We start from the raw sequence: 8,895 nt of genomic DNA, 5'->3' as shown, positions 1-8,895 counted from the left end.
TCCTTGCGATAGGATGCGTATCTTTGTAGGAGCTCCTCCGTCTGTTGTTCTCTTAGTTGGTGTAGCAGTGATAGCACTTGCTGTCTCTTCTGGTAGCATTCTCGGTCGAACCATGGCTTTCCCTGCTTGTTTTTTGCTGGCATTGTTGCTTTCTCTATTAAATTTGTTAGTATATCTACTGCTGTGTTTAGATCTTCCTCTGTTATGTACTGGTGTGCGGTTTTGATTGTGATCTCTTCCTCTGATAGTAACTCAATGTTGAGTTTCCTTGTTCTCTTAGGTTTTTCCTTTTGGTGTTTGCCTTGATTTGTTTTGATGAAGTGCATTTCTGTGACGACTGGTACGTGTTTTCTGAGGGGTGTTGTTCCGGACTTCCATTCTCCTGTTTGTCATCCGTGTTTGATATTGTATCCCCTGTATAATACGAAGTCAATTGCGCTGGAACCGTTTATGGCGAGGTAGATTTTCATTTCTGGTTTGTTTCTTAACGAGCAATTCCACATGTAACTGACTGACATTTACAGTACACTTTGACAGCAAAATGTCTGCCTAAATTGTATAATGGGTTGAAATTAGACTGTGTCACCGCAGATTTTATAGAGGGAAGTGTACACTTAAGATACATATAAAAATAAACGTCTTTAATAGGAAAAGTATACTATTTATTTACGTCCAAAGTGTGTGTAACAGACTGACATAAATGTCAACTCTCTCTTCGGGTGAACATGGTTCTGCAGAGATTTCTCTGAATTGTCATTCCTGATACAATTTTGCAGAATATAGTTCGGAAAGGAAATTGTAACCTTCAGTTTAAGTTGAAAACGACCTCCAAACCACGATTAGTAATGGAGTTATGGCCGAAAAAGTGATGTGTAACTGACTGACCTCATTCTGTAACTGACTGACATCTCTGAATTTTAAAATGAAGTTGCACTCACAGAACCGTAAATAGTTCAAAATAATATGAAACTTGATAAGTAGTAAATTAGCATAACGATTAATTTAAATGAATAATATGTTTTCCAGAATACAAAAATTAGTTTTCTTAACCATGCATCTTAAATTACACAAATTAATGCACATACAAGTATTACATAGGTTACTTAGTAACATATATAGTTCTTTCTCTGTGATTAAATACTGTATATACAAGCCATATGCATTGGTGTTTAATTTCAGGACTATAAGAGTGTCACAGCAACCTTGACAGCGCTTGTCACTCTATATAGCATCAACTTTCCAGCGTAAGACAGTATGTTACGTTATTCCAGCGCGTTCCTAATCATCTGGCACTGACCTCCTTATCGATTACGATAAGGTGACGCAGATCACAGTTTATATTTACCATGCCTATGGCTGTTATATATTATGTTCATTATAATAGATTAGAATGTTGAGTTCTACTTTTAGATTGAATTTGAACCATTGGAATTAAACACGTAGAAGCACTTCACGGCACTCGTTGACTCACTTATTTAGTCTAACAAGTATGTACTGCAGGAACGCTGTCAATATGTCACTTGTTATATGAGCAAACTTAGTTTCTTTTCACACACGGAACCTGTGGACTTTTCGCACTGATTGTTCACAAGACAGTTGTACATATTCTATAACATAGGGATCTAACACTTTCACGTAATGAACTCCATGAGATGCCGAAATAGGTGCAAGATGTTCAAATCGTTTCTCGAGATACTTTTTTCCTTCGTCTATCTCAATCTGTGCTACCGCCTTAACAATAATTTAGATGTTTTTATTGCTCACAATGTTACAAAATTCTGTAGCGCTTTGTACCTTCTTCCTCGATTTCGCAGGCATTCATGGCATCCTTTTTACTTGGCCTCCAATCACATCCACGGCCCCTTTGCCATGATGTGACTGAAAGAATTTCCATTCTGTTTAAAATGACTCGGATCTCCATCTGAAAATATTTTTACCACCTCAGTGTTCGGAAGAATCGCCAAAATTTCCGTAGACAAACATCCACTGCATATTTGTCATGCGCTACATAATCTGACACTAATGCAGAGGATTTCTTCTGAACTTCCCTGTCACCTTCCTGTTTAAACCAGGCAACAGCAGTAAATATTGAGACCTGCTTATTGCTCCAATGAGCTGGCTGAATATCATTTTGCTTTTTTAAGGTATAATTACTGCACACTTATCACCAGTTCACGTATAACTTCACCAAGGCCTTCCAAGTAACTAAGCACACTGTGAGAATGAACAACATAACAGCTGAGAGCGCGACATGTCAGTCACTCACAATGCCGTTGCGGAAAACGAAATCACTGTAGAAGAAAATGTTCTAATACTTTTTTATTGGTCATGTAGTAATAATGCAGAATACCAAAGGAAATTTTAATCTGTCAATTATTGTGCTGTGTGGAAGAGTTTTTGTATGTTTCTTGTGATGGACTGACTGCAACTTACAGTACAAATAATTATTATGATTTTAAGTTATTTAGGATCTTAGGATACTTCAACTAGTTACATATTTACTTCAAGAAAAGACCAAAATATAGTATACAAAACAAATTTACGTGTCCAAATTGTGACACGAAACATAAGTATCTATACGTGTTTTTTTTAATGTTTGGAATATGACAAGATCTGCAGCAAGTTATAGTCTAAAAGAAAGAGTATTTTAAACATTATCTTACGAAATAAGGCGATTTAAAGTATAAAGAAACATATTTCTTCAACAAAAATAGTCCTACATCAATTTCAAGAAATTCACCTCAGTATAACATTTTCGTGGAATTGCTCTAACACAAACCCTTCTTCTGCTAAACAATTCAGAACTTCTCTGCATTTTTGGTTTGGCTTGTCGATTCTGCAATTTAAGTCTCCTGCGATTATTGCAGGCTTGTCTTGTTGCATGTTTGACATTGCATACACCAGCTTCCCTGTGATATCTGCTGGGTCTTCTTGTGGCCTACAGTATATACCATGTACATTCCTGTAGTTTCTAGGAAGATCATATTTTCCTCTGTGTGGCTTTTGACTGTTTAGTTTCTTTTTGACCATGAGTGTTGGCAACAGATGAAACAGCAGATGATTTTCCAATTTGAACTGTGAAAAGACCCAGCTCCGTGTGAACAACTACCATCACCGTAGGCAACACGGGAGCCAGCAAGTGAGCACGCTGGGCACCCATCAGCGCAACCACCTTGGAATCCATCACAGAAACTAGCACCGTTTGAACCAGGTTTAGCTCTGTACTCTGAAGTTATGATACATACAGTACCTCATTTTATAATATTTATAAGATCAGATTGTTTTATTATTTTTTAGAAAATGTATTGCAGTAATTCTGTTATGATTTTTAGGAACAGCTGCAGTAATTATGAAGAGCCAGAGGAGCCTAACTCCATTCTTATTGCCATTGGTACGGAAGAAGCAACTTCTGGTATTGTCACAAATGAAGCAATCGTCATGCCATTCAAGCATGCTTTAAATTGTTCAATTATAAAAGTAGCAGCCCTTAAATTCTCTCAGTCATTCACATTTTTAAAATGGAAGGAATGCCATAGTGACAGGGAGTATAATGATGTTAATGTGAAATATTTAACAATGGTATCGAGAAAATCCACCGAGTTTGGAATAATTCCAACATCAAAACCAGCCAAAATCCTAACAAAACTGGCAGATAATAATGTCAAATCTTTTAAAGCAATGCTCAAGTTTATGCCCGAGGTTGGTAGATACTTCTTTGAAATCTAATTAAGAAGAGGCTAAAGAGAATAAAGGAAACACCTACATCAACATCCGAGCCACGCCCCTTTGTTTTGTCTAAGCAAAACATAGCGGACTAATGTTCAATTGTCTTCAATTAGAAGGCGTTGTGACCTCTCTATAGTTGAATATATCCAGACCTGTGGTTTTCTCTTTCAGAGGAATCATACCAAGCATTTCTTCTTTTGAGATAAAATCAGTAAAAAAAAACCATTAGTATAAAAAAAATAATTTGAGCGGTATCATTAATATCCATGTCTGCTCACAATTGTTGGTTCACATTTTCATTCATTTTTCAACTCGCCGCATCACAGTATTTCGTGATAACTGTAAGTCTTGAAAAGCAGCCCTAATCTCATTATTGTTTTTAAAACTTTCAAAAAGTACATATGATACTTCTATAAACCTATCCTTAATAATTTCACCATCACTAAACGGTTTACATTTCTTGGCAAGAAGTTTGAATGATGCAATAGTTGCTGCTTTCGATCGTAAAACTGGCTTTACGAAGAGGTTCTGTTGGGTCGATAACTTGGATTTAAGTTCACTCAACTTGCGTTTTCTAACTTAAGTATTGGGTGGAAAGACCAAATTGGTAGGCCTATTTGCTGTGGAGTCTGTTGAAGTGCCATTCTAAATTCCATTTCTTAGACATTGCTACTGAAGCGTTACAAATAATGCAACAGCATATTTTGTCTTTTATCATAACAAAGAAGTAATCATGCTCCCACTCTTCATGAGAATGATAAGCCCGCTGTTTTTAGATAAACTCATTTCGTAGGATCACTAAAGGTAAGCGTTCACTACATCGTATCGCACACCTCGTAAGAATCGCATGCAACGGAAATTTTAAGTGCAGTGCGTTCACTGTAACGGCTCCACCTCATCGCCTCATCGGATTCCCCTATCAGCTGTTTAAAACATGGCGTCGTACGATATTGACATTATTGAAAAGAGAGGAGTTGAGGTTAGATCTATTAATTACGTCTGTTAGCGAATAAAAATTTATAATTGCTCCATGCGTCTTAATTGAAGAGGAAGAAACGAAAGAAATATTGGTTACATAATATATTTGCAAGAAACGACTTGATTACTGTAGCGGGAACGCCTCAAATTATATAATTATTCGCAATTTTCTACATGCGAAATAAGTTTTCCGTCTGCCATTTTGGCGCGACAGTGAACATTGCACAACATAATAGTAACAGTTGACCAATTAAAATAGATTTATTAAAGAAGGCCATGATCGCACGCATCGGAAAAGTTGCCCATCCGAGAAACGTGGACGGATTTGCCGAGAGGCGATGCGTCCGATACAGTGTAGTGAACGCGGTTACATAACAATTACAGCAAAGATAGTCTTTTTCCGATCCGTGCGATACGATGTAGTGAACGCTAACCTTAAATGCATCATTCACTGTTATTAAAGCTACAAATCGTAGTACGAGTGTGAGACACTAATTTTAAGACCCGGGATCAGAAGATGGAATAATGAAGCCGATACAAACAAAAACACACAGGAAAACAAGTGACTGCTACCGTTCGTGTATCTCCTGTAATGCTATTTTACGAGGTTTTTTGCTCTTTGTTGCGTACTAATTGCCCAATCTTATACACTATGATCTGGGCAGTGAGTGAACTGGGTAAACTTTGTAGATTGTAGTCAGATGAATTACATCTGTGATGAAATTTACTTATTTTCATAACTGCAATTGCATCCCCACCGCTACAGTACCTACTGACACCTCGCTGCTTGCATAGTTAATACTTGCAATGACGTCATTCCGTTTCGTAATGACGAACGCTGGTAATATGTTTGATTCGATCCGGAGTAAGGTAAACTGCCAGGAGCCGTTCAGTTTGGAAATCTTGAGAACAGAGCTTCTTATCAGTCTTCTTGACATATAAACGCTGCGAAGTCTTTGCTTTGGAAGTGAGCATAAACTCGAAACAGGTAATCTGACTTCAACATTCTGACAAACACATATTTCCGCTTCAGCTTAAAGAAACTGAGTTCACGACAAGGTGAGCGCATTGCAAGTTTCACTTTCTCACGCTGTGATCTTCTACAATCATGTTAAAAGAGAAAGTGCAAATAATGCAGAGAAAGGAGAATCTTTATCAGACAACTGATGAACTTATTACTGCGCAATTGAAAACAATCTCTTGATTTCAACTTATTTCTTATAAATGACTGAATTATTGAATAGTACTAGGGATAGAAGTTCGGACACCGAAGGTAATAAGTTAACTACGTCGCGTGTACAGAGCACTGCTGTGCTTGAACTAAAACATTGCTCAGTACAGTATAGTCAGGTGACTAAAACAAATACAACACACATTTACGAAAGCGACTTACCTAATGCCCTTCTTTGTAGAAAATGGTGATGAATTTTAAATAAAAAAAAATGAATGGTGTACTTCAAGTGTCATTAATTTTGTTGCAATCTACAACTCAGAAACTGTCAAATATAAATCTTTTTCGATTGTCACTCAAACAAGAAAATCTTCTTTCAAAATCACACGATGTAATTTGTGCGAATTTCAAATAGTTTTATTATAATGTTGTGTTTCATCTTGTGCATGTTCACTATTTAATTCATACTGCACTTCAAAGAATTTAGAATATGCTGGACTTTTTTTTTTTTTTTTTTTTTCAAGAACACTCTTCAGTTTCAGTTTGACTCTTTTATTGTTAGCAACAGCTGGTCGTATAGAATTTAAAGTTACGAGTATATTATAACACGAAGGGAAGAACTGTGTATGCCTACGCATGTTTTTTTATTCGAAAATTTTCTACAAGTAATATAGTTTTCAATCAAGTGTTTACAATGTGGATTCCTAAGTTTATGGAACGGAATATTGGCATGTATCAGCAACAGACACAAGTCATAATAAAAAAATGGACTGATCCGAAATCGAATCCTTAAACAATTTCAGGTTTTCGATGTGTCTTTCAGAATCACAATATTTTTGTAAATCATAACGCTTATTAACCTTCATATCTAACTTACACACCTCATGCTATAATACAGAATGCCCATAAAGTTCCTATACATTTCACAAAAAGCAAAAGTTTGGATCATTTTTGTTGTAGGTACAGAGAAGACACGTCCAAATGTTTGCCATTGCTGAATGAGTCAAAATGGTGGAATGCTGTTAGGTGGCAAAAACTATGCTGAATTTCAGAGGGTATTTCAGAGAAAGTACAGTATCACAAAGAAGGATCTACGAGACTTGCTGTTCAGCAGATCGTGAACAGATTCAGGTGTACAGGATCTGTAGGCGATGAGCACCGCCGTGGACGACCTGTGGTCAGAGGATAAGGGATAGAGAAGTCCAAAGACATCCACTTGCAGGCTGAGTCAGGAGCTGAACATTCCAAAGTCCACAATGTGAAAAGTGCTGCGTTACACTCTTAAGAAAAAGGCTTACCATCTCCTGGTGCTTCACAGGCTGGAGGATGAGGTCTATGCGGCACGCCAAGCCATGTGTTGTGATCTGCGTCAAGCTGCAGTGAGTAGGACCTAATGGATCATGTCCTGTTCAGTGACGAACCGACATTTCATCTATGCAGCGTCGTCAACCGAACAATTGCCAGATATGGGCAGATGAGGAACCCAATGAATTCAGTGAGTGGCAAAGGAACTTTTCTAAAATAAATGTGTGACTTGAACTCATGAAAGACAGAATTTTCGGCCCTTTCATGTTTGCCGAACAGACAATAACCAGAGGAAGCTACCTGGATATGCTAACAGTTCCTGGAGCTTCAGTTGCAGCAGGATGGTCTACTCGACAGTGGTTTTCCAATAAGATGGGGCACCACCCCACTTTGCAATCACTGTGTAAGCGTACCCGAATAATATCTTTCCTGGCCGGTGGATCGGAAGAGGTTCGAATCGCATGTGGGCTCCTCACTCTCCCAACCTGACAGCCCTCGATTTTTTCGCATTGAGTTTTATCAAGAGCGAAGTTTACAAAACCAGGATTCCTGATGTTAATGGACAGCGAGTAAGAGAGGCATGCCTGCTGATAACACCTGCTATGTTACGACGTGAGTTTCGTGCAACCATAAGACAATAGGATCGGTGGAACTCCACTAGCCTGTATTATTACATTATTATGTACAGCACAATTTTTCCATTATTAACTTCATATTATAATCAAACAAGAACCTAAGATGTATACCTAATGCCTTTGTTGTTTGTTGACAGTCAAATCTTATGTACTTCTTCACATAAGCGTGTTTTAACAGTGTGAAATCTTAGCCTTACCTGTACCACCCCTACTTATCTGTTATGTTTTCACCAGAGATCTTTGGCAAGAGAGCGGAAGACTATTCCATCAATTTAGCTGTAACCCCTTTATTCGTAAATTAAATATATGGTAATTTTAGAGGTGTAACACAATTTTAGCACATGAAATCGATCTAGTTCTCAAGAAAAATACGTATAAATAGTTGCTGGAACAGCCTCCATATGTTCAATGCTATTTTCTTAACCTCTTCCCTTACTATATATTTTACCAATTTTGTGAAAAAAAGTGTCATATTTTTTATTTTCGTATAGAGGTAATTTAATATTGCAGAATCACTGTACATCACTAATTTTACTACATACCTAAAAATCACTATGAAATAGACATACATTCATACCTGAATTATAATCCCGAGTTATCTCGTGCACCTTGATTCCAGCTCTGGTAGTTGTCCCACTTCGATTTTCTCCTGAACTATTTACCAACTTATGTTTTTTTATGGATTAATTTATGAGGTACAATATCAGTGCTGTTATCAAGGCGTTAAATGTTGCTTGTCGTGTGATAGACTCGAAAGCAGGGTATTAGGCACAGTAGCACATTGCATTCCGGACAGTAGTATCTGCTCTTGTGTCGAATTTGATTGTATTTTGTGTCTCTCACAATACTACACATGAAACATTGTCTGGTTGGTTGTTATTCTTCAGAGTTCGTGGAATAACTTCTGGAGAATGTCTACCTGTAAACCGAAGTGGGTTGGGCGATTTTCCTGGCCATCCTGCCTTGAGTGATAGGACATTCGGTGTGTATTTTTCGAAAATCTTACGAATTACCACAATTCGATAGTCCAAGGGTGTCTTCCTGCCTTCAGATATCGTATACAAAACGTAGGAATTCCTC

The sequence above is a fragment of the Periplaneta americana genome, chromosome 7 (genome assembly GCF_040183065.1).
Source record: "Periplaneta americana isolate PAMFEO1 chromosome 7, P.americana_PAMFEO1_priV1, whole genome shotgun sequence".
NCBI lineage: Eukaryota > Metazoa > Arthropoda > Insecta > Blattodea > Blattidae > Periplaneta > Periplaneta americana.
Note: the sequence above shows the minus strand (reverse complement) of the source record.